Source organism: Gossypium hirsutum, chromosome A01, assembly GCF_007990345.1.
Source record: "Gossypium hirsutum isolate 1008001.06 chromosome A01, Gossypium_hirsutum_v2.1, whole genome shotgun sequence".
NCBI lineage: Eukaryota > Viridiplantae > Streptophyta > Magnoliopsida > Malvales > Malvaceae > Gossypium > Gossypium hirsutum.
Genome location: NC_053424.1, coordinates 43,444,460 through 43,464,111, shown reverse-complemented (window position 1 = coordinate 43,464,111; position 19,652 = coordinate 43,444,460). Strand labels below are relative to the sequence as shown.

General features: G+C 34.9%; 1 non-coding gene across 1 annotated transcript; it reads right to left on the bottom strand.

Moving 5' to 3' along the window:
* Positions 1-1,841: 1,841 nt before the first annotated feature.
* LOC121208363 (small nucleolar RNA R71) lies at positions 1,842-1,948 on the bottom strand. The gene has a single exon (XR_005903354.1). It is a non-coding gene; the product is annotated as a small nucleolar RNA R71 (small nucleolar RNA).
* Positions 1,949-19,652: the final 17,704 nt, after the last annotated feature.

Genomic DNA, 19,652 nt, shown 5'->3' with positions numbered 1-19,652 from the left:
TCTCTCATTTTTCTCTCTTCATTCCTTTCCATTGTTCTTCGTTTTCTTCCCCTATTCCCTTACCGATTTCACTTCTTGAAAAAGAGTCAATTAAAAACCATTTGGAGCAGCATTTAAGTGTTCGTAGAAGCTTCGGTTTGACAAGAACAAATGGAGAAGGAGTAGTGGAGCAAACTAGTCAAGCCACGGAGAAAACACCAGATTTGATTCTTGTTCCTTATCCTTTTAATTTTGTTGTTGTTATGATGAACATGTCTATGAATATTTTTGATGTTGATATGTTTAATTAATTAATATGGCTTAAATTGAATTCGTGTTAGGTTGATTGCATTTTGTCTACTTAATTTATTAAAATTGTGTTTGTGTTGTTATAGGCCTCGGTAAGATGTTTGATTAAGTAAAACCATGAATAAGTTATTCTTACATTGCAATTTTAAGGTAACTAATAAATTAATTATTTAAACGGATTGAAATTGTAATTAATTGACACGATACTTAATTAGTGCATGTTTAATCATCTAAGGTAGCTGAGGGTTAAATTAGCAATGGTATCTAGTGATACATTAGCCTTGCATAACTTGCAAGATTATTGTGATTAAATTGTTTCAAGGTAGAAATACATTGTTACCTCACGTAATCTTTTATGTGCTTATGAGATTTTATTAATTGTTTGAATTGGCATAGAGATATGTATAAGAGATTATTTTAATTTCATAGGTATGTATGTGCATTAACAAACTTGCTTATTAGAATTTCTTTAATCGGTTGAATTGACATAGAGATATAGTCAAGAGATAAATGGATTTTGATAGGTAAGTATGTTCATAAGTTAGCAAATTACCGAGTTGCCATGAATTTATTCGTAACAACATGAACATGAGTTTAATAATTCTAAGTTAATAAATGCAATTAATCTAACACAATTATGTCATCTTGATTAAAATAATCTTTTGAAATCGTGCGTTGGAACTTTTATTTATTTTACTTAGCTAAAATCCTAGTTTTTAATCACCTCCTCAAATCAAAATATTTTCCTTCACCAAAGTGTTTTAAATTAATTTCATAAATAATTTTTTTCCACAGTCCCTGTGGGTACGATAACTCGACATTTACTTGTCACTTTATTACTAGTTGTGATTGTGTACACTTGCACATTTCCGTCGTTACATGTTTTTGGAGTCGTTGCCGGGGACTGTTTTTAAAAGTTACTATTTGTGAATTTTTTATGTTTGCATGTTGGTTTATTTTTCTATTCAATTTTAACTTAATTAGTTTTTCTGTGTTTATTTCAGGAGTTTATGAGTATTGACTGAATTATCTATTTACTCCCCATAGACCCTGAGATAGAAAGAACTTTTCGACAGCGAAGAAGACAAGCAAGTTAGAGAAGGACCGAAGAGATGAACTTCAAAAATCTGAATCAAGGAAACGGTGCAAACCCTGTTCAAAATCCTATCCTTATCACTGATGACAGGGATAGAAATCTAAGATATTATTCCATACCAGCGTTTCATGATCTTAATTCGGGTATTAAGAGACGAAATCTAGGCACAACAGTTTGAGCTGAAGCCAGTAATGTTCAGATGCTTCAGATAGTGGGCCAATTTAGTGGAATGCCTACCGAAGATCCTCACTAGCACTTAAGACTATTCATTGAGGTGAGCGATTATTTCAAGTTAGCCAGAGTACCTGAAAATGCACTACGATTGAAGTTGTTCCCATATTCGCTAAAGGACAGAGCTTGAGCCTGGTTGAACTCATTGCATCCAAATTCAATTTCTATATGACAAGAGTTAGCAGAAAGATTCCTCATGAAGTATTTCCCGCATAGCAAGAATTCTAAGTTGAGGAACGAGATCACCGCTTTCCAACAAATGGATGATGAATCCTTGTATGAGGCATGGGAAAGGTATAAAGAATTATTATGGAAGTGCCTTCATTACGGGCTCCCACATTACATCCAACTTGAGACGTTTTATAATGGTCTCAATGCTCACACGAGGATGGAAGTGGACATTTTTGCTAATGGTGCTCTCTTCTCTATGTCTTACAATGAGGCTTATGAAATCATCAAGAGGATTGCTAGTAACAATTATCAATGGCTAACCAATCGAGCAATGTCAGGAAGACCGGTCGCTGGAATACATGAAGTAGACGCTCTTACTTCACTCGCATCTCAGGTATCCTCAATATCCTCAATGCTTAAAAATTTTACCACTAATGGGTTTAATAGTTTTGCAGCATAGCCACAGAATCAATTTGAAAATGTAGCCTATGTTTATTGTTGGGAAGGACATCTGTTCGAAGAATGTCCATCGAACCCAGAATCTGTGTATTACATGGGTAACCAGAACCAAAACCAAGTAAGGCAAGGATTACAATCAGATTCCTATAACCCATCATGGCAAAACCACCCTAATTTCTCCTGGAATAACCAAGGGGCTGGACCTAGTAACAAATACGCCTAACCTAGACCAACCCAGCCTTCTATTTTTACCCAACAAGTTTAGAAACAACCTTAAGCTGAACCATCCAATGGCTTAGAAAACTTGTTGAAGGCATACATAGACAAGAATGATGCCTTAATCCCAATCCAAGTAGCTACATTGAAAAACCTGGCAAACAAAATGGGCCAGCTTGCAACTGAACCTAGAAACCGACCACAAGGTGCTTTACTTAGTGATACAGAGAATCCAAGGAACCTAGGGAAGGAGCACTATAAAGCATTGACATTGAGGAGTGGAAAGACATTAGAGCCCAACACAATCGAAGTTGAAGAGCAGCCAACTGATGCTCAAGACCTAGAGGAAGTTCAACAAAGTGTTGAAATTTCAGGTTCACCAGAACCAGAATCTACAAAATTCGATGAGGTAACTTCTGAACCAGCTAATTCTGATAAACTAACAACTTTCTTAGATGCAAAATTGCCACAGAAGATGAATTAACTAGTTCTAGTAAAGAAGCTTCCACCACCCTACCCTCAAAGACTTTAGAAGTAGAAACAGGAAGTTTAACTCAAGAAGTTCCTAGACGTACTGAAGCTACTTTATGTCAACATCACATTGGTTGAAGCACTTGAACAAATGCCGAACTACGTCAAATTCATGAAGGATATCATTTTTAAAAAAATGAAGACTTGGAGAATTTGAGACGGTAGCCCTGACAAAGGAATGTAATTTCCTGACAAAGGAAGCAGAAGCAGGAAGTTTAATTTAATGTTTTTAAGTCTATTCAATTTCCTGACACAATTGATGATCGTTCTGTAGTGTCTGATTTAGAGGAATTAATCATGGAAAAGGAACTCAACTATGTTGAGGACCCATTGGAACAAATTTTGACATCAGACCCTTCAAATGATGAAGAGGAAGATGAATACTTAGCTTTGCTAGAAGCTAATCAAAGGGGATTTAATTTGTAATCTCGTTTTGAATCTTTGAAGTTAAAGAATAGGGATTATGTGATAGCCCAAAGTTGACCCTAGTCGGGAAGTGGTTTCGGGACCGCTAAACCGAGTCACCGAAATGTTTGAATATGATACTTATTGTGTAGAATATGTAATTATGAATGTGTGAAAATTTCAAGCTTCAATTTGGTTGATTTCATGTGAATTTAGTCAATAGGACTTATGTGAGAAAATTCTAAAATGTGATAGGTCAATGTGTGAGGACCTACTAGTGCATGTGGACAAAGGGGGACTTGCATGTCAAATTTCCCCCCCTAATGAGTAGTGGCCGGCCATGACAAGGAAGGATGGGCAAAACATGTCATGAAACATGTTTTGTTAGTGGAAGAATAAAATAAGGAGTATGGGTAATAAAGAAATGGAAAACAAAAGAAAAAAAATGTGTGTGTGGTGTTTGTCCCCCCATTGCCGTGAGCTAAACAAGAGAAAGGGGGAATTTTGTTCATCCTTTTCTCATCTTCATGCTTGCCAAAAACTAGAAAGAAAAACAAAGAAAAATTTTCTCATCCTTTGGTTCATCCTTGGCCAAAAATTTTAAGGAGGAAAGAAGAAGAAAGGTGAAGAGATTCGGCCATGTATGTAGCTAGGCTAAGGTATGTTTGATGATGTTCCATGAGAGGCATGCATGTTTTAGTTGTTAGCTTGAGTTCTACCTAACCCATGGTCTAAATCTTGCTATGTGATGGAAATGGCACTTGACCATGGATGAATCATTCTTGGTTGATGTTTGATGTTGTGGTGATGAGGCATGAGGATGAGTTAAGATTCGGCCTAGGTGGAGGTTGTGTTAATGCCATTGCATGCAAAATATGAAGCTTGTTAATGATGCATGTGATGATGGCTTGATGATTCTTGAACCTCCTTTTAGCATTTTTTGTTGTGTGAGCACATATGTGCATTGGTTGCTAAATGGAGAAGAATCGGCTAGCAAGATGTGTGCTAAGGCCGAATGTAACTTTGCATGTTAATGAGCAATGCATGTGTTAAATTGATGAAAAGGGGGAGGATGCTTTACTAGTGTGTACATGTGTGTATTAAGTGTTGAAATCAACCCCAAAAATGGACATGCATATTCGGTCAAGGGCAAGAAATTAGCTAATATGTGGTGTTGATGCATGATTTTGCATGTATGAGACTTTAATGTCTAATGTATAAATATGGGCTAAGTGCCTTGTGTTCATCTTTTGATGCCTAAAATGATGAAATCAATTTATTTGTTTGATTAAGCTCAAGAGCAAAGGGGAAATAAAACCGATAAAGGGAAGGAAAAAGTGGTTGAATAGCTAGCGGAATCGTTCGACAACACCCGAGGTAAGTTTTTGAGTAAGAGAGCTTAAATTTCGATGTGATTAAATCATGCTCTATGTGTGGCTATTGAGCCGAATGTGCAAGGACAATATGTGCCTTGTGTTTGAGTTTCGTAAACGAAAATGAAATATGAATGTGCTATGAATTATTGTTAGATGTGCATGATTAATTGAATGCTGTCCGGGTTAAGTCCCGAAGGCTTTGTGCTAAGTGAATATATCCGGATTAAGATCCGAAGGCCTTTGTGCGAGATACTAAATCCGGGTTAAGTCCCGAAGGCATTCATGCGAGTTATTAAATCCGGGTTAAGTCCCGAAGGCATTCGTGCGAGTTATTAAATCCGGGTTAAGTCCCGAAGGCATTCGTGCGAGTTGTTAAATCCGGGTTATGTCCCGAAGGCATTGTGTGAGTTACTAAAACCGGGCTATGTCCCGAAGGCATTTGAACGAGGAGCTATATCCGGTTAAATCCCGAAGGTACGTGAATTGGTAATGAATGAGCTTGCTGTAAAATTCCAGCGAATACTCGAAAAACATCCCAATATGGGGATATGTTACGTATGTGTTGAATTTAATCGAGCCCTTACAAATAAATGTTCGCTCAGTTGATAAACGAGCTACCGGCCTTCGGCCAAGTTAGTTTATTGTGTATGTACATAAGGGTTGTTAATGTTGTGAAGCAAGTTTGATATCGGTAAATTGCGTATTATGAAATATTCCGTTTAGCTAAATGTGTGCTATTCTTTGTGCATGCTGGAATTCCTTGCTCAAACTTACTAAGCATAAATTGCTTACTCGTTACATTGCTCCTCTGTTTTATAGATTTTTGGTTCTCCAGCTATCGGACTCGGGATCTTGAAGTCGAAGTCGCCCACACTATCAAAGGCTCTTTTGGGTACTATTTTGGTTGAATTTTGTTATGGCATGTATAGGACTACCCATTGTTGTCTTTCGAGTACTTTATGAAATGTATAAGTGTACAGCCATGCGAAGATGGCTTGTAGAAGTGGAGTATGGCATTAGACCATTCGTATTTATGAATGTATAGATGGTTTCATGATGTAACTATGTTGGAATGGAAGTGTTGAGCAAATGATCAGCCACTAGAATGGCTAAGTATGATCATATGTGGGCTTATGTATGACAAGGCCCTAGTTGGTCCATGAAACCCCAAATTAGGTAAGGTTCACTTTGAAAACAGAAGCTGATAGCAGCAGTGGTGTGGATTGGAAAAATCACAAGAATTCGTAGGAGTGGAATTAAATAGTGAATAAATTATGTAATCGAACCTTGATGAATCTAATTTCATATGGAAGTAACGAAACAATTATAGGAACAGTACAGAAAGAGATATTCGGGTTCTTGTGGAACAGGGCCAGAACAGTTTCTGGATTCACTGTTCCGCCTTTGGAAATTCACTATAAATTGACCAGAGATAATTAGGGGTCATACCATATATGTATGGATTCCTCTCTGAGTCTAGTTTCCATAGAAATAAACGGCATCAGTATTGAAGCTCTGTGCAGAGAGATATCCCAGTCGTAATGGGAAAAGGTCAGTGTAGTCGACCCCTGTAACATGGGAGACTTTGACTAATAAACTGTACTAATTGGCCCGACCAAAAATTCTAGAAAAAAATCCATAGGTGGGGACATGAGTCTAGTTTCAGGGAAAAATCACAAAACTGATTTTTGAGTTGTGAAACTCAAGATATGATTTTTGAAGCGACTAGTACTCAGACTGGGCAGTGTCTGAAAAAAAATTTTTTTTCAAAGTTTGTTAACATCTCGTGTCCGACTCCGGTGTCGGTCTCGGGTTCGGGGTGTTACAGATTATGCCCAACCAAAAGTGTCAATCAAGAAGCCACCTAAATTAGAACTGAAGGTACTTCCCTCACATTTAAAATATGTTTATTTAGGTAACGCTTCTACTTTGCCTATGATTGTTTCAACACAATTAACAGTTGAGCAAGAAGAGAAACTCATCTTAGTATTGAAATAATTCAAGGAGGCTATTGGATGGACCATAGTTGATATTCACAATATTAGTCCATCTGTATGCATGCACAAGATCATCTTGGAAGATGTTGAAAAAGGGATGATTGATGCACAACGAAGACTGAACCTCATCATGAAGGACATGGTAAAGAAAGAAGTTATTAAGTGATTAGATACGGGTATAATTTACCCCATCTCAGACAGTTCATGGGTAAGTCTGGTGCAGTGCGCGCCAAAGAAAGGAGGTTTTACGGTTATTAAAAATGAGAATAACAAGTTGATATCGACTAGAATGGTTACTGGATGGAGAATTTGCATCGATTACCAGAAGTTGAACAAGGTGACTAGGAAAGATCACTTTGCTTTGTATTTTTTGGACCAGATGCTGGATAGACTAACGGGTGAGGCTATTACTATTTTCTCGATGGATACTTAGGGTATAACCAGATTACAGTAGCACCAGAAGATCAACACAAGACAACATTCACCTGCCTGTACGGTACGTTTGCATTTAGATGCATGCCATCTGGTTTATGTAATGCACCTGCTACATTTCAAAGATGTATGATGTCTACTTTTACTGACATGGTTGAGAAATACTTAGAAGTCTTTATGGATGATTTTTCAGTATTTGGAGATACATATGATAATTGTGTAGCCAATCTATCCAAGGTATTAAGGTGATGCAAAGAAACTAACCTCGTACTCAACTGGGAAAAGTGCCATTTCATGGTACGAGAAGGTATTCTTCCAGGACATCAGATAACGAGACATGGAATCGAGGTAGATAAAGCAAAGGTAGACGTTATTGAGAAACTCCCACCTCCAACATCTCTAAAGAGTGTTGGAGCTTTTTGGGCCACGCCAGTTTCTATCAAAGATTTATTAAGGACTTCTACAAAATTGCTATAACCTTATGCAAATTATTGTAGAAGGCCACGACGTTCAAATTTGGTGAGGAGTACTTAAGAGCTTTTAAAGATTTGAAAAGTCGGTTAGTTTTGGCACCCATAATTGTCACACTAGATTGGGATTTGTCATTTGAATTGATGTGTGATGGCCAGCGAAGGAACAAAGTTTTTCATCCCATCTACTACGTAAGTCAGACTCTGACAGGAGCTCAACTGAATTATGAGGTAACAGAGAAAGAGTTTCTTACTATTGTGTTTGCTTTTGACAAGTTTCAATCTTATCTTGTAGGTACCAAAGTGACTATCTATACAAACCACTAGGAAATTAAGTATTTACTTGCCAAGAAAGATGCTAAGCTGAGATTGATCCGATGGGTACTTGTACTTTAAGAGTTCGATCTAGAAATTCAAGATTGAAAGGGAGTAGAAAACCAAGTAGCAAACCACTTGTCCAGATTAGAGCCACAAGAGGAGAATTCTCGACTTATACCCATTCAAGAGACATTTCCAGATGAACACATACAGAAGGTAAATCATGTCCATAATACCCCTTGGTTTGCTGATATTGCTAACTATTTAGCTTGTGGTTTGATGCCGATTGATAAGACGTATCTTCAAAAGAAAAAGTTTCTTCATGATATGAAGTACTATTTCTAGGAAGAACCATACTTGTTTAAAAAGTATGTAGATCAAATGATCAGGAGATGCGTGGCAGAAGATGTAGTACATAAGCTTCTATATCATTGCCACTTAGCTCCAAGTGTGGGACACTTCGGAGGTACACGTACTGCGGCCAAAGTATTGCAAGCCAGATTCTTTTGGCAACACTATTTAAAGAAGCGTATGCTTACTTAATGAGCTGTGATTGATGTCAAAGGGTTGGAAACGCCACAAACAGAAATGAGATGCCTCGAACAAACATCATTTAGTAGAATTATTCAATGTTTGGGGTATTGACTTTCTCGGTCCTTTCCCTTCGTCTTTTGGTCACAAGTACATATTGGTAGCAATAGACTACATGTGTAAGTGGTTTGAGACTCAGGCATATTCGGCGAACGATGCTAAGGTTGTGATGAAGTTTTTACATAAGCATGTGTTCACAAGGTTTGGTACCCCAAGAGCCATCATCAATGATGAAGGGTCCCATTTTGTGAACAATTGGTTGAAATGGTTACTCGACAAGCATGGAGTGAAGCACAAGATTGCCATAGCTTACCACCCGCGGACAAAAAGGCAAACTGAAATGGCAAATAAAGAGATCAAAGGCATATTCGAGAAGGTAGTTTTCTCGAACATATGAGATTGGTCTAAAAGATTGGACGATGCTCTATGGGCCTACAGGATAGAATAAAAGACACCTTTAGGGATGTCACCCTATAGGTTGGTCTTTGGGAAAGCTTGTCATCTGCCCTTGGAGATAGAGCACAAATTTTACTAGGCTCTCCAACAACTTAACTTGGATCTTAATCTTGCTAAAGAGAAACAAATGCTCTAACTCAATGAGTTAGAAGAGTTCCGAATGTTCTCATATGAGAATGCCAAATTACTCAAGAAAAGACTTAAGAGATGGAATGAAAAACACATTTGGGTTCGAGAATTTGAAGCAGGTCAGCAAGTCTCGTTATTCAATTCCAGATTAAGGTTCTTTCTAGGTAAGCTAAAATCACGTTGGTCTGATCCATTTACATTTCACCAAGTTTATCCATATGGAGTTGTCGAACTTCAAAGTAAGGGAGGTAATTTTCGAGTCAATGCTCAGCACTTAAAACATTACAAGGGAGATAAAATTGAATAGAATCAAATCTCCTTCATTTTATCAGATATTTAATTTTTCTTGTTTTTATTTTTTTAAGAAATGATTTAGGGTATATTTTCGGGATTAGTATGTTTAAATAAATTCTGTCTAGGAGATTGGAGCTTAAGCGGGACTGCTAGTGACCCCTCAAATCTTTCCTGAGAATTGATTTTAACATAATCTTCCGAGAAATTATTCCCTAAATGGCAAAATAAATGTTTAAGTTTTCAAATAAAATGGTCAATTTTGATACAAGTTTTAAATTGCAACTCAATTTCAAATTTTCTTTAAGTCTAGGTACTTAATTGAACTATTTTCAAAATTTGGTTTCTCTTTTGGTAAATAATAAAAATTAGATGTCTCTTCTTGTAAATATTTTCAAAAGGCATTTAGAATAAATGTTTTTAATTTAATTTAATAAATAAGATGATAATCATTAATATATAATTATATCTATTATAATATATATTAATTATTATCAACTTTGCATAGAATTAGGATTAGTTTAAATTTGATCATATTTTATTTAAGAAGTATTTATTTTTAATAAATTAATAGCAAATAATAAATTAATATGCATTATATTAATCATTAATTTTTGTTAAGTCTATGTAGATTTAGAACTTGGAATAGCTTAATTATTAATTTGTTCTAAGAATTCTAATTAAACTCCTACTCCTTTCATTATAAAATTCACCCACCTTTGCCTTTTTTTTGCACTCATCCCTCCATCAATCATTGCATCCAAAACCCACCAAGTACCAAATCACTTAGTTCCGAACTCTCTAGCCATAACACCACCTAGCTCCCCACATTACCCTCACGCCTAGCAGCTGACCCTTTCAACCAGCAGCTCACGCATGCACAAAGCAGCCCTCACGCACAACGTTGTGCAACAGCCTACTCCTTCTCATCGTACTTGCCGTACATCTAGCTCCAGTAGCTCATCAGGCCTACTGGATGCTCCTGCTTGCTGCCCACTTCCCCGCATCCATGTGGGACACACATGCCCTACTGCTTGTGTAAGGATCCACCCGATAGTGCCGCCTGCTGCCTGCGCATCTGCTCTCACTGCGCATTGGTACTTGCACCAACACCCTTGCCTATCGCACCACACCATCAGAACACCCTACAACTATCCTTAAACCAACCTTTTTTGCTTTATATTTATTTGATTCGAGTTCTTAATTTTTATAAAAAAGTGGTAAGAAAAATTTTTCTCCTAAATTTTATTTTATTAATTATTTAATTTTCCAATTTATTGAATTATTAATATTTTATACTACTTAAATTTTTGAGAAAATATTTTTTTCCATCTTATGTTCAGGTTAATCATGCTTCGCAAGAGAACTCGTGGATCTGCCCAAATTGACGAATCACAAATTAAATTTCACTGTGAAGATGCCAAAGTGAGATAGTAAAGCGTTTTTAAGAATCAACAGATGCACCCAGAAATAGGCTTCACGCTGAAAGAAAGCAACTATATTGATTTCATGGCGCGTATTTGACAAATTGCTGAAGCTCTCAATTGGGAGTTATTTTCTGAGAAAAGACCTAGTCCAGATGAGGAGTTAGTTCATGAATTTTATGCGAATTTGACCTCAAGTGAATTGATGGATGTTTTTGTTCGTGAAATTAAGGTACGAATAACCTTAAACACTATTAATGAATTATTTGAATTACCTGATTTCGAAGACGATGAATATTCTTCCTTGATGAGCAATATGAGTTTGAAAATCTACAAGAAATTCTCAAGGAACTTACAGTTCCAGGTTCTAAGTGGACTGTGTCAAAGCAAGGAATTCACATTTGTCGCAGAGAATATTTGACACCACTAGCAAATGTATGGTACTATTTCATTCGATTCAGCATTATGCCCATTTCACATGGGAATACAATTTCATTAGAGTGAATGGTCTTATTATAATTGATTTTAACTAGAAAGACCATTGATGTGGGAAAATCATCCTGAGCGAAATGCAAAATTGTGCCGCAAGACGTTCTGGCCCAGCTTACTTTCCCTTTACGATAACAATTTTATGCTTGAAAGCTAAAATTCTTGTAAATGTAAAGAAGACAAGTTATAGCCAGGGTACAATCACAGATTGGGACCTCTACCGAATAGCTAGAGACCCTGTTCTACAATAATGAGTTGAAGAGATGAGTTGAAGAGAGCGAGGATCTTGAAGAAGAAGAAGATACCACAAAGATCGAACCAATGTAGTCAGCTGAAATCCCTGATAAGGCAGAACCAATATAACCAGTAACCGAACCTAACATTGCAACTTCAATATTCAGAACTCAATCGCCTCTCTCAAATCTTCAAGATGAGCTATCAAAATTGATGGACATCATGCAACATATGCAGTGGCAGCAAAAAGCTTACTGACTTAAAGATTTGAGTTTCTAGTAAGCTTTTTGCTGCCACTGCATATGCCATGTTAGGTTTAAGTCAGTATGCAACATATGCAGTGGCAGCAACCCGTTTATTTTTGTGCTTGAGTTTCTAGATTTGATATTTGAACCATGGAGTCCACTATCGAAGAGGGAGTGAAGCGATTCATGCAAAAACAAAGACGATGGAGCAAAAGATGAGTCGAATTCGAAAGGATATGCAAATAAATAAAAAGGGAGGATCATAACTTTATTTTATTTCCGTTCTTAGGTTATTTAATAGGATTAGGTTTTATTAGGATTTTTTATTTTCACATAATAAAACAAGAGGTGGAAATCATAAATTAAAATGAACAAGTTGCAAAGTACAAAGTGTGGCAATAGATATATACATGTCTAGGATTGGATCTAGAGAGAGCTTGGTACTTAATGTAACACCCCTCACCCGTATTCAACGCTGGAATAGGGGTACGGAGCATTATTGAACATATTATACAATTACACAAACATTTCACGTACATTTTCAAATTTCATATAATCATCAATCAATAACATTCATATTGTCCTTAATACGAGCCTACGGGGCTCAAAACATGCATTCGGGGAAGGGGGGTTCGGGACTAAATCGATAACTTTAGAAACTTTTCGAATACTTAGAAAACTTTTCAAAAATACAAGGGATACACACCCGTGTTGCCCAGCCGTGTGTCTTATAGGTCATGTGGACATTCAAAATGGAATCACATGGCCATGTTCCAGCCCGTGTCTGACCCTGTGTAACTCTCTGACTTGGGTCACACAGCCAACACATACATCCGTGTAGCTAGCCTTTGTGCCCCAAAATGGCCACACATGCCCGTGTACCAGGTCGTGTGCTAGGCCATGCCAATCCTGTAGGATATACTGACTTAAAGCTACACAGCCAATCATACGCCCATGTGCTAGGCCATGTGGAACATACTGACTTGGTTTTTAATTCAACACTAAGGGACACATGGTCGTGTAACTTGACCGTGTATCACACACGGCTGAGACACGCACCCGTGTGGACAATAATAGGCTATTTACCAAGCCATTTTGCCACCCAAAATTTGTATACACCTATACCAAACCAAATAGCACCAAAACATAGCATATATAGGCATTCAAACCATCTAAATCAAGCCTAAATCATGCCAACTCAATTCCATTATCCATAATATACACAAGTCACAAAATGGGTCATTACATTATACCTAATTCTCATATACAATTCAACTAAGTCTACATTTTCAAACATGCATCATTATGCTTAAATTTACAAACATATATTTTCTCTAATATCAACCATTTGACAACCACAATACCTACTAACAATAAGCATCACAAAGCCAACCTCAATCACAAAACATAAGCCTTATGCACACATATATATATACACAACCAAACTAACCAAATTAAGCTAACCTTCATGGCTATATACAAGACCAAACTTTAAACATTTACAAGCCAATTCTAATGGCTAAATTTATCATCAACTTATATACCAAAGTGACCAAATTTTCTATACATTCTATATATTCCAAAAACATAGATTCAAAAGTACCAAAACGATAGCTTGATAGTGTGATGAAGTCTCCGACAATCCCCGAATTCGAGCTAGCTTTGAAATCACTATAAAGCACAGTAAAATAAACAGAGTAAGCTTTATAGCTTAGTAAGTTCATATGATTAATAAGTACAATTTTCCAATCCATTTACAATTTAAAGAACATAAGTAAATGTAAGTAAAACAATCAACTCAACAATTTTCACATTTCCATAATTCTATGTATCATGTATAAATTCATCACTTTCACTTACTTTTCATATGAACTTATCAATTATCACTTACTTGCCAAACTTTTTTGCTAGTACCAGAACTGATCTATATCATTGCTTACATCCTCGTGCCATTGTCTTTTCTTGTTGAAACATTCAGAATAATACCGGATACTTGGGAATCTCACACCAAAGTGCCACACACATAGCCAATCTATGTCAATCTCATATCACATATATGATCACTCTTGAGCTATCAATGGCCTGCTCACACAAGCAGTCAGTCAAGACGTAGCTACATAGTGCTGCTCACACAAGCTGTCAACTAACAACAACACATGGCGGTATACTCAGCCACCAGTAGGACGTACAGGGCCAGCGCATGGATCATATAATCATAGTAACCCCAAATGACATGTCACTAGTATCTTCTCTATTCCTAAGGTTCAACTGGGATTCTCATTGTGTCAATGCTTTGTCGATAGGTTTCGCAGTGTCGTAATATCACAATTATAATATTTAAGCATATAAATACATATAACATTAAGCTTATTAATCATACAAACTTACCTCAATTCACAAAAACTATGAAATAGGTCGATTAGTCGGGTACTTTGTTTTCCCCCCGATCTAGATTCGAATTTCACTTTTCTTAATCTATATGTAATCAAATTTAGCTTATTTAATTATCATTCTATTCAATTTAATCCAAAACACTCATTAAAGCATATTTACACTTTTTCCCCAAGTATTTTATAATTTTTACAATTTAGTCCTTATTTAAAAAAACAAAAATTAATGCAATTTGATACCAACTCATGCTAGCCGGATTTTCATAGTATACATATCAGCCCATAATTTTCATTTATTTCACAATTTACCCACAAGCGTTCCACATTTCTCAATTTAATCCCTAATTTACATTTTCTCTAAAAATCACTTAACAAAACTTGTGTAACTATCATCAAACATTCATAATCTATCATCAATCATTAAAATACATGCTTATTCATCAATGGAAACATCCTAAATATTTAACAATTTTGAAAAATAGTCCCTGGGCTAGGTAAACTAAGCTGCAACGATCTCAAAAACATAGAAAACATTAAAAACCGAGCAATAAAACACTTACATGCATGGATAGCTATGGTTGAATGCTTCAAACCCTTTCCATGGTATTTTAAAGGTTAATTTTCAGTGGTTAAACACTTAGGAAGATGACCATTTGTTTCTTTATTATTTTAGTAACATATATTTACCAATTTACTATATTAATCTTGAATATTAACCTTTAAAATTCATCTAACCATGCACATAAATGTTCACTCAATTAAACAATGGTCTATTTACCACTTAAGGACCTTCACTTTAATAAACCATAGCTATTAGATACCTTTAGCTAATAGAACTAAAGTTTTGTACTTTACGCAATTTAGTCCTTTTTTATCAAATTAAACACTCAAACGACAAAATTTCTGAACGAACCTTTCACACAAAATCACTATCATGCTATAAACATTAAAACAATAATAAAATAATTATTTTGACTATGGATTTATGGTCCCAAAATTACTATTTTGATTTGACCAAAAAAGGGTTGTTACACTTAAGCGGTCAAATTGACTCACCTCCTATTTTCTATAATCCTACCTGGTGTATGGTATCTATTCACTTTTAATAATGAGGACATTGTTCATCTTAAGTAGGGGGACCGAAAAATTGAAATTATTTCTTGAATAAATTTTTCTTTCAGTTATGATTAGGTTATATTTTGTTCAAAAATTTGAAATTTTGTTAAGTATGCTAAACTTCATATGAATAAAGTTTGATTATTTCAATAACTGTTATGTTAACTGAAATATGACATAAATGTATTTTTAATAAAGCATGCAAACCATACCATAAAATTTTTAGTTCCTTAGGAAAGTTAGGCATGCATGAAAGTTTAAGTCTCTCGAATTGACTTAATAGTTTCTTGACGCGAAATCCTAGGAAGCATGGAATGTTGAAAATGGTTTAGGAAACTTTTGTTTGGACTGTTTGAGCCTTTCAAGCCAACCTTGATGAATTTTTATCCTTTGAAACCCAACTTTGAGACTATATGGCCTAATTTTATTTGAACCTTTGCAATATTTTAGCCATCACTTTTCTCTTAATTATCTTTAAATTGTCCCAAACAATAGACTCAATACTATTCAAAATATTCTTTGAAAAAAGTTTGGGAGAGTTGAAAAGAAGTATCAAATGCTCAAAAATTGTAATACATACAACAAAATGCTCGTGAAAAAAAAAGAAAAAATAAAAAAAGAGAGCATATGTACTCAAAAGAAATAGATGTATAAAAGAGCATGTGAAAGCTAAAGAAGTTGGTGTATTGAAGTTAATTATTTTGAAGGTCCGATTCAAGTTAAGTCTAGAGTTTTTAGCCAAAATTTATCTATCTTTTACCTACCCCTAGCCTAGCCACGTTACAACCTATTTAAAAGACCTATTGATTCAAGTTTCTATACTACCTACATTAGTGGAGAGAAATTGCTATGTTCAATATATAAAGGCATAAATTAAACTTAATGATTGCAGCTTAATCTTAAATAAAGGAATAAAATCAAATTGGTAGGGATTTATATGTTTTTATTTAGAAAGCATTTAGTCTATTTTTGCTATCATAATAGTTCTTGAGAATAATTTGAATGATATGCATACTTAAGTAGCATAATTATCAAATTTCTTATTTTTTAGCATAAGTATACTAAAATCATAATTTTGGGAAGAATGTTGTTTTGAAGAAAATTTTCAAAGGTGTTTCCAAGAAATTATTTTCAAATTTTTGCATTACTTGGGACGAGCAATGAATTAAGTTCAGGGGTGTGTAAACAAGAAAATATACACACCTTTTCATGCTCTTTTTAAGTCAAATTCATGTAGTTTCGGTAAAATTAGTGTCGGAAAATAAATAATATTTATAAAATAATTAAATTGCACCCAAATTATGAACATGTTGAATTTTAATAAATTTTATATCAAATTTTGATTAAATTTTGATTATTTTCGACAAATTTGCAAAATGGCGAAAAACGGCTTGGCAAACACTACTAGAAGCACAAAACCGATGAGCAATTTTGAATCATCAGGGAGGATTAATTTTTCAGCCTAAGATGGTCCAAATTATCTGTATTAATTCATAATATAATTAATTTTAATTTTAATCCAATTTAATTTGGGTTAAATAAATTATTGTTAATTAATTATGAAAAGGGGCCTAGTTGAGCTGAACCGAGAAAATCGATCCAGCCGAGCACTGGGCAGCCCAAAACCATCCCGCATGCTGACCCAATCAGCTTGCTTGGCTGATTATTTGGCTTGGAAAATGGCTTTGAAGACTACTGCAAATTGCATTCAAAACCCTCACTATTTATGCCTTTCTAGATTTGCCCTTACCTTAAAATAGCATGTTTGAAATCTTCAAACATGCCACATGTGTGGCCAGCCATGGGGGGAGTCTTGGGTTGCTGATTTTGGCTATTTTTAGCAGCCTTCTCGACCTATAAATACCCCCTTGGCTTCTCACTTCAAACACATCTCAGCCCTTCTCATCTCTTCACTTCTCTCTCATTTTTCTCTCTCCAGTCTCTTCTATTGTTCTTGATTTTCTTCCCTTATTCCCTTGTTGATTTCACCTCTTGAAAAAGATTCAATCAACCACCATTTGGAGAAGAATTCAAGTGTTCATAGAAGCCTTGGTTTGATAAGAACAAGTGGAGAAGGAGTAGTGGAGCAAACTAGTCAAGCCACGGAGAAAACACTGGATTTGATTCTTGTTCCCTATCCTTTTAATTTTATTATTGTTATGATGAACATGTCTCCATATTTTTGATGTTGATATGTTTAATTTAATTAATATGGATTAAATTTAATTTGTGTTATATTGATTGTATTTCGTCTACTTAATTTATTAAAATTATGTTTGTGTTGTTATAAGCCCCGGTAAGATGTTTGATTAAGTAAAACCATGACTAAGTTATTCTTGCATTACAATTCTAAGGTAACTAATAAATTAATTATTTAAACGGATTGAAATTGCAATTAATTGACACGATACTTAATCAGTGCATGTTTAATCATCTAAGGTAGCTGAGGGTTAAATTAGCAACAGTGTCTAGCGATACATTAGCCTTGCATAACTTGCAAGACTATTGTGATTAAACTGTTTCAAGGTAGAAATACGTTGTTACCTCACTTAATCTTTTATGTGCTTATGTTGTTGAATTAATTGTTTGAATTGGCATAAAGATATGTGCAATATATTATTTTAATTTCATAAGTATGTATGTGCATTAACACATTTGCTTATTAGAATTTGTTTAATCGGTTAAATTGACATAAAGATATTGTCAAGAGATAAATGGATTTTGGTAGGTAGGTATGTTCATAAGTTAGCAAATTACTGAGTTTTCGTGAACTTATTTGTAACAACATGAACATGAGTTTAATAATTCTAAGTTAAAATATACAATTAATCTAGCACAATTATGTCATTTTGATTAAAATCATTTTTTAAAATCATGCATTGGAACTTTTATTTTATTTTTATTTATTTTACTTAGCTAAAATCCTAGTTTTTAATCACCTCCTCAAATCAAAATATTTTCCTTCACCAAAGTGTTTTAAATTAATTTCACAAATAATTCTTTTCATAGTCCCTGTGGGTATGATAACTCTACATTTACTTGTCACTTTATTACTTGTTACAATTGTGTACACTTGCACATTTCTGTATGACTCGGACCGGTAACAGGATCATACCATTCAAATCAAAATCGAAAAGCATCTTGAGACATGCTCAAAGGGGCCAACTTTCGAGAGAAGCCTAACCTCCATTAATAGACCCACTGATTACTGATCCTCTGGTTGATGATCTAAGAGTAGAGGAACGCGCACCCCCAATCTGCCAAAGACAAATAGAGCAATGCATGTTGCTAGACTAAGCCATGCCTAATAATGTCCACAAAACCAACTAAAAATTCGACAAAGTAAAGTCCACCTATCAATTAATAGTATAGCTATGGTGAGCAAAGATATTGTTTCCACGAAGTCTAAAAGTACTAGTAATTACTATATTTCTATTATTTAACCATTAAATTTGAGTGATTAATTAAAACTAAATTAGTTAACTATGAACGCAAAAAAGAACAAATCAGGAAAATAAACTATTAACAACTAAGAAACAAAACAATACCCATGAAAGAATTCACCTAGATTTCATCTATTATTTTCAATCTAAATTATGCAATTTCTTCACTTAGCATCGTGATCCATAGAATTCCCTAAATTATGCTAATATCTCTCTTCAAGAATAAGAGCAACTGACTCTAGATTTATTAATTGAAAATCCACTCTAATTAAAACCTCTATTATCGCTTTAACTCGATCTATGGATTCCCTTATTAGATTTGACTCTAATTTGGTAGATTTATGTCATTCTATTTCTAGGATTGCATGCAACTCCACTTAATTACACTAGATCTACTCTTAAACAGAGTGTATTCCTCCTCTGATTTAAGTACATCAAACATGGATCAATAGTCTAGAAATATTGAACCAAGAATTAAGCACACATAATTGAGAACAAGATCTAAATCTTTATTGCGCAAAATAAAAATCAAATGACGGAATCCATCATAGGGTTCATCCCCTAGGTAATTAGAAAATTAGTTCATGCTAGCAAATAAAAGCATCCAAAATACAGTATAACCACAAGAAACAAAGAAACTCATAATAATCTCCAAAGAAATCAAAACAGAATCTTCCAACTTGATGGAAATTTACTTTAGAAATGGCTTCAATGGTGTTTTTTGAGTTGTTTTATTCAATATTCTATGACAACTCACTCCTATCTTCTTATTTTTGTCATATATAGGCCTCAAAATGCTTGAAAAACCCTAAAAATCGTGTTTTTCTTCTATTCAAAGTGAAACTCGTGAAATT